We start from the raw sequence: 7244 nt of genomic DNA, 5'->3' as shown, positions 1-7244 counted from the left end.
AATGAAAAATCCGGACAATAAACAATAAGGCGCGTCATTTTTACAGAAAACCTTCAACAAATGCATTAATCTGTATTTAAAATGATTTATTCTAATATCAAAATCACTAACAGTAATGCGTTCGTGAGAAACTCACACAGCGTTGTGCTAAAAGGACGCCACCCATCCCATAAACATGTTAACAAAAAAAAATCAGTTAAATATTAAATCCTAATGGAAACATTAACAGTGTGTTGAAGTGCTAAAGCAGCCGTTTATGGACAAAAATGACTCACTAATAAAAGAGCTTAATGCAGGTGATTTCACACGCTAAATGTTAAGAATGGATGACGGTTAATGGATTTGACAGACTTTTACTTCGCCGCCATAGACACCAGACGCGCTTTTTTTTTTTTTTTTTTTTTTTTTTAAATGACATAATAAAAAGCACCAATTAGGAAGAATCGAAGCGAACCCAAGCAGGCCGGGAAATGAGCAGCGAGGAATGTGTTTTGGAACCGACTTAAAAGAGCTTGGCGTCGACATGTGAGACACAACTTCCTTGGCTACTTCAAGCCCTGGCCTGATGTCAGCCTCTCTTTCTAATGGACAGCCACAAAGCTGACAGGCCGTAAATCAGAGGAAGTATAGAAAGCCATTAGTCCAGGGATACACAATAAAAAGCGGTAATGGTCTCATAAAGCCTGCAACACCACAGCAGACATTCTGATTCTGTCTATTAAGGGCTGCACAGAGCCTCGGATGAGTGAAAATATAGAAGCCATTTTTCTTTTGTGCATTGTTGCCTGGGGTCCTGTGCTGATGATCAATGTACAATAAGATGCACTGCCCTGAGAGCTATTTATTTACGCCGCACTCCACCTGACTGAATATTAGAGAAGAACGTTGTGATTATGAAGTGCTCCTATTGAGCTCCATGTTACAGAGGCTTTATTGATTTACTGGGAGCTGGTTGTGGATGCTTTGTGAGCCATGGGTGCTGGTTATTGTAAGAACAATAGATTGCACGACTTGTTATGATGGATACAAACAAATATATTTTCTTTTGCAGTTAGCTGCTCTTATGGATTGTTTGGCGTCTTTCTGCTCACATGTGCTGTTTTTTTCTGGATAAATTCAACTTTACCTTATATAACACAAGAAAGTTTGTGTTAAAGTGTGTGTGAATCAGCTTTTGTCCATGACTGTGCATGCACATTTAAAATATGGGAAATGGATGTACTTCCAATGTAAATACATACATCTTTGGAATCAAATGATTATTGGAAAGTTTGTCTGCTTAAAAAAAATCCAATCTGAATGAATATTTAGTAGAACCACAATGAGCAAAAAGGAAAATAGACTTTAAAAGGTCATTTTCCCTGTGATTAAATTGTGTTTTATTCAACTAACAATGCTCAGTTCAAGCTCATGTTACAACAGTTTAAAAACAAATCTGCACTTGCACTGAACTGCTGCACTTTCACTTTTTCTCTTCCTGACATTGTTCTATCGGCGATGATTACAAGTCATTTTCCTGCAGCAAATTTCAACTCACTTTCAGCTGTCATATACACATTCCAAATAATCATCCAAATTATATTTTCCTGGGATTTTTCTGAATACTCATGCAAATGACAGCATAATTTTCAAGTCGCTAACCATTAGAGTATCAAATGTGATTGAACAAAACTCCTAAGATAACTATTTTTTATCAAAAATAAATACCTTTCACATTATTAGAGTTCTACATCATTTGATAGATTCTAATGAACTAAAAATGTGTCAATTTGCTGCATTAGAAGGTAATATTACTCAGTCAAAATGCTTGTTAGAATAACCATTCCTACTCTGGTGTCTCTTTTTAATATGTTCTTGCTAAAACTAATGGGGTTTTTTTGGTGCGACACTATATTTTCTTTATCGCTAGTTACTCGTGTTATAAACCAGCCAATCAGATGCTTCAATGAGAGAACGTGGAGGCCGCTGGCCCCACCTCAAACGTTCCAAGCGTTTGATTGACAGATTCTCGGACCAATCACTTCTTGCTAACGTCCTTTGGTCCCAAAATGTTGGAATTCAGCAATATCTGAACCTTGGAAAAATGGCGACTGAATTGACTTGATTTCGTTGGAACCCGAGGTAATAGCTTTGTTTGTCCATCTCTATTCGTGTCAATGGGTTTAGGTCTATGGTGTTATATTTCCACGAAAACTCTCCACTCGTGGTACAAAGTACCAAAAACATTCCAATAATTGTTATTGTTTATGTTTTATGTTTGTATTGAAGTGCATTCATTTCACACATTTATAATGTATATGCATAGTTATTTTATAAGAGTTCCTCTTTTTCCTCTCTCAATGGGCGACCGTGGCGCAGTGGAAGGGCGGTCGACTCTTCAGCGGAAGATTGCGGGTTTGATTCCCGCCTTGCATGTATTAAAGTGTCCTTGGGCAAGACACTGAACCCCAAGTTGCCTCTGGTGGAAGATCGGCGCCAGTGTTCGGCAGGAGCCACCATCAATGTGTGAATGGGTCTGAGACTGTGAAGCGCTTTGGGCCTTTGAAGGAAGGTAGAAACCGCTGTACAAGTTTACGCCATTTTTGTGTTTTCCTCTCCCCGTGATCGAACACTTTTCTCAGAAAATGCGTGTTTGCTTCACTTTTGACTTTTTTTTAAAATGGGAACATCAAAAATGATTCCTTTTACTACAGTAGTTTAGAAATCGATTCATAAAGCAGTAATTTTCCCCCTTTTCCTTTTTAGTTTTAATTTGAAGAACAAAGGATATGCAGACGTTGAGTTTCATACTGGCGAGCAGGAGAAGCTCCATGAGCGCAGAGGAGTAGAAGAACAGGCGCTCCTTGCATGCATGGAGCTTGATCCATACTCATGAGGGGACTTCTGGCAGCAATTGAATGCTATAGATGTCAGAGGACGATGGGGGCCACGAGCTGACCTAAATTTCCTCAAATAAAATGAATTCAATATCGTCTTGCCAATATTTTAAAACCATACAAGTATCTCCAAATGAAATTTCACGATATATTGCAGAATTTATTTTTTTTCCTTTACCCCTAGTATATATTGCTGAAAAGTGTGCTGGGAGGTCATTTTAATGAAATTATTTGGAATAGATCCACAGACATGAAGCTCTGAACTCATTTATACTATATAGTTTTTATCCAAAAATAAAAATTTGACACATGTTTACAGCTGAGACTAACTTTTTTTGTTGACTGTTTTGTAGTAAAAGGTCATAGGGTTGTGGTTTGTATCATTTTTTCAGCTTCCGACATAATAAATTTAATTTTACTCAAATGATTCCTCTTGAAATGACGCCAGTAACTCAACAACCAGATGCCAGATTTCGAAATAATTTCCTCAAATCAACCCAAATCTCTTTCCGCTCTAAAAATAAGAAGCTCCACAGAGTGACATTCCAACAGGCTGTTCCAAAACTTCCAGCTAGACTGAACCCGCCTGAAGACGATGACAAGCTCCTCTCTGTCTGATGTCACTTCCCATTTGCAGGCCGACTGCTATCTGCTACCGGCTTCTGCCAATAATAGCTCATCAAAACAACACAACCCTTCTTGGCACCAAAATAAAGGCTGCGGTCCATGTCTGTGCCACTCAGTTGTCAATTAAGACTCCTCTCCACACTGACACTTGTGACTTAAAAGAAACAGTGGAGAATGTGATGAATCTGAGCCGACAGTTGAGAAGGCAGTACGCTGTGTTGCAGTACCATAATGTGCTCAAGATATGGATAACAACTGACACCTCTGGCAGGTCTTATGAAGTTTGATTTCATTTGTCAGGCCTCTTCTATTTTGTCTTTTCAGCTCACTTGCTCTCCCGCTTTTCAATCATCGTGGTAATAGCTCATTGTGATGGCCTGAAGACACTCGCACTCTCTTTCATTTAAAATGCAAGGACATAAATAAAGCAGGTGCTGCTGTGGGCAACATATCAAGATGGCATTTGCCGTATCCCAGGGTGTTCTGATATAAAATTCATAGCATATTTAAAAAAAACACACAATATTTTGCTTCAGACAGACCACAAACGTCTGAGAAATAATCATCGGCTTCAGTATTTGATCTCAGTCAAATGGAGCAGTAAGTGTCCAAGCTTGTCTCTGCGAATGCCTTTCATGCTCGTCTCCAGCCAGCTGCGTGACGCTAATTCCTGACTGAAGCGCTCCTCCCGCGCATCCTTAATCCTCCCTGTGAAATGTGACAAGATCATTCTTTAGGCCCACTTTAATCTGAATAATCTGCCCATCACAGACGTTCATCCCGACCCGCACTGCGCCTCCAGCATCAAAACACGCTACCTGTACATTTCCCCCCACCGACTTAGGCTGCAGAAATTAAATCTAGGCAACTAAATAAGACGGATCTTCTGCTGAATGTTTGCTAAATAACAATGTGAGGTTATAAGAAAATATATCTAATTTAATTGTTAAGTGTCAGTTGAAAGACATGTCGTTGAACATGTGATCAGTTTCACTTTTCCGACTGAAAAAGACCAAAAAAAAAATACGTTTTTGACATTTAATGAGTCAAATCAACTCAACAGTCAAACTTTGACACCTAAAACATGGAAATGCCAGTTGCCATAAACCTCATAGACTCCATTGGGACTAACATGAGCTTGGTGAAGTTTCCACAAAGTTCCTAACCAGTAATGCGGCAGCTGTCGGATCAAATTGAGCGACTGGTTCCAGTGCTAACAGGGAGGCTACATGAAGTTAACTCCTCTCTACAGCATGACTACAACTTGCCAGGATCTTCACCCACCTGATGGCAAGTAGAGGACAGCACATCATCTCCACAGGCTTTACGTTCTACTCCTGACCAGCTTTAACTAATTGAGGAGACAAAGTGAATAAGACCCTTCAACGCTGCGATCTTGGCTGCACCTCAACTTTTCTAACTCTCGCCGTCATGCTGAGCTCCTGCCGTCTGACTTCCGGCAAGATAATGTAACTTCTCCACGTCGGCTTGATCTCCTGCAAAAGGAGTCAGGTCTATTTGACACAGATGGGGAAGGCAGGGGGGAGAAAAAATACCTTGGGTACAGTCAAGGAGAGCTAGTATGACTTCTTAGTATCTGAAATGTCCTGTCACGAACACGTAATATCTGTAATACTTCTTGACACATTCGCCTATAACCTCTTATTCTTTGCCAGCTTCTGTGGGGCCGCTCTCCTCTCTCCAGGCAAAGAAGAAAAGCAGTCTATTTTCTTGTCATATTTGGCTGAAAGGGGACTATCAAGTCGGAGTCTAATTTCCTCCACTTTAAAGACAGTCCACATGCAAGGTGCATTACCATGCTATCAAGGTGATGGGAGCAATTTCAAACTGTCAGTCAGTCATGGAAATATCCGAAGGACTTAATGTCTAGTCCGGCTGTCAAAGGCGCCTGTGAAGTCGCGGTGAGCTTAAGCTGACTTCAATTCTCCAACTTACTTTCCGGGTATTGCTCTGTTTTACAGTCTATGGATACATGCAGCTCTGCACATATATAAATGAAAAAAAGTTTAGCTGTGGAAGACAGAATATAAAAAGTAGAGTTTACATTCGCAGAAATTAGTTTAACTCTCAAGCTATGTTCCTCCTCAAGCAATCGCTTCTAATGAAAAGTCTTTGTAAATTAATGAAAACACACAATTTGGACTCGTGTTCATGCGTAGCAACGTAAGATTTTAGGACTTTTTTGGCCTCTATGGACATTGAACTTGTGTTGCAAGTTAAAACGAACTTTGACCAATCAGGGATGGTGTCCCCTTTAATTCACAGAAGTTTCAACCATGGAGGAGAAATTAATAATTGTGGTCTGACTCCTAGTTGCTTCCCTATCCCTACATTTATCCCTCCAAGTGGAAAGATGGACAAACAGGCTATGTCCAAATTCCCACCCTAATCCCTAACTAATACATAAAAACTATATAGTGTACTAGATTTTAAAAGGAATTCAGACCCCAAACTCACTACTTTTTCTTTCTGGATATATGACGTCATCGATTTTACAAAGTGAAAATCTAATCAATAAGAACATTTTACGATGTCTATTTTTAAATTCACTGAGTTTTGAAGAAGAAAATGTAGATGGCTTATCAAAAAAATACATTTAAACACATTTTTTGTGCAAAAATTGTTCAGTGCATTATGGTCTTTATTTGGAAATGTGGTGAGAATTGATGCAAACTGGTTTTACGCAAGGACTTCTGGGTAATTTCTAGGGTACTCGATTTTGGAATTGTAGAGTTGGACAGCGTTAGAAAATGGTGAATGCACTTTATAGTGCACTATAGGGAAGGAATTCTGACAACATGCATCTTTAAATCTGGACGTTACGACAGCTTGATGATGTCATCAAAAGTCGCCGGTCAACTCTGTAGCTGACAGCACTCGGATAATACATACCATTAGTTTTATAACTTTAAAAAGTCATGCAAAAACTACTCTATGCATCACATTGATTAATAAAATAGTTACATTTAGGAATCGGACATGCGCTTGTAAACAGTAGAAAATGAAACACAAATAGAAGTCCCTCCCTACTAGTCCAGTGTGAACACCATAAGCTAAATATCTGAACAAGCGTCTCACGCCCGGTGTGTCCATACTTTTTAGCTTCTGTGTACAACTCCATCTTCTACCACTCTTTATTTTGAGGCAGTATTTAGTTAAAGCCGTTCCTTTCCAGATAGACACACCAACTGTGGGTGACACACCAGGCATGTACTTAACCATTATTACTGTGACAGATCTTGCTGCAAAGCAAATCAATTAAACAAGAGCAATCTCCATAGTCTGGATAACAACCTTTTAAGACTGTTTTCATGTGACAAAGAGATCATGAACCAGACTTCTGCACCAGGACCTGACAGGTCAAGAAAGCCTCACGAAACAATAGCACCTTCTAACCATAATCTCGCCTTTTTACCTGTCAGATCCAGTCTGCCTGTCGGGCTCCTGACACGGCCGTGCCTTGCATCAGCTGCCACGGGGTACATTTTAATGTCACATTGCGAGAATTTCTTATTCCATTTGAGTGACATTTTAATGCTGCATTTACAGGCTGTTTCATTTTGGGGGTGAGCTACGTGAACAGGTTTTACAATATTTTTTTACTGTCCTGATAGTCTCAGTTATAGGTCATCTTATTTTGAGATACATACATATATATATTATGAATTAGGAAACGTAAACTAGTGTGATTTAAACTGGTAATGTTTATCTGCACTGTTG

The sequence above is a fragment of the Oryzias melastigma genome, linkage group LG19 (genome assembly GCF_002922805.2).
Source record: "Oryzias melastigma strain HK-1 linkage group LG19, ASM292280v2, whole genome shotgun sequence".
In the NCBI taxonomy this organism is placed as follows: domain Eukaryota; kingdom Metazoa; phylum Chordata; class Actinopteri; order Beloniformes; family Adrianichthyidae; genus Oryzias; species Oryzias melastigma.
The sequence above is the reverse complement of the archived record's forward strand: the minus strand, read 5'-3'. Positions refer to the sequence as shown.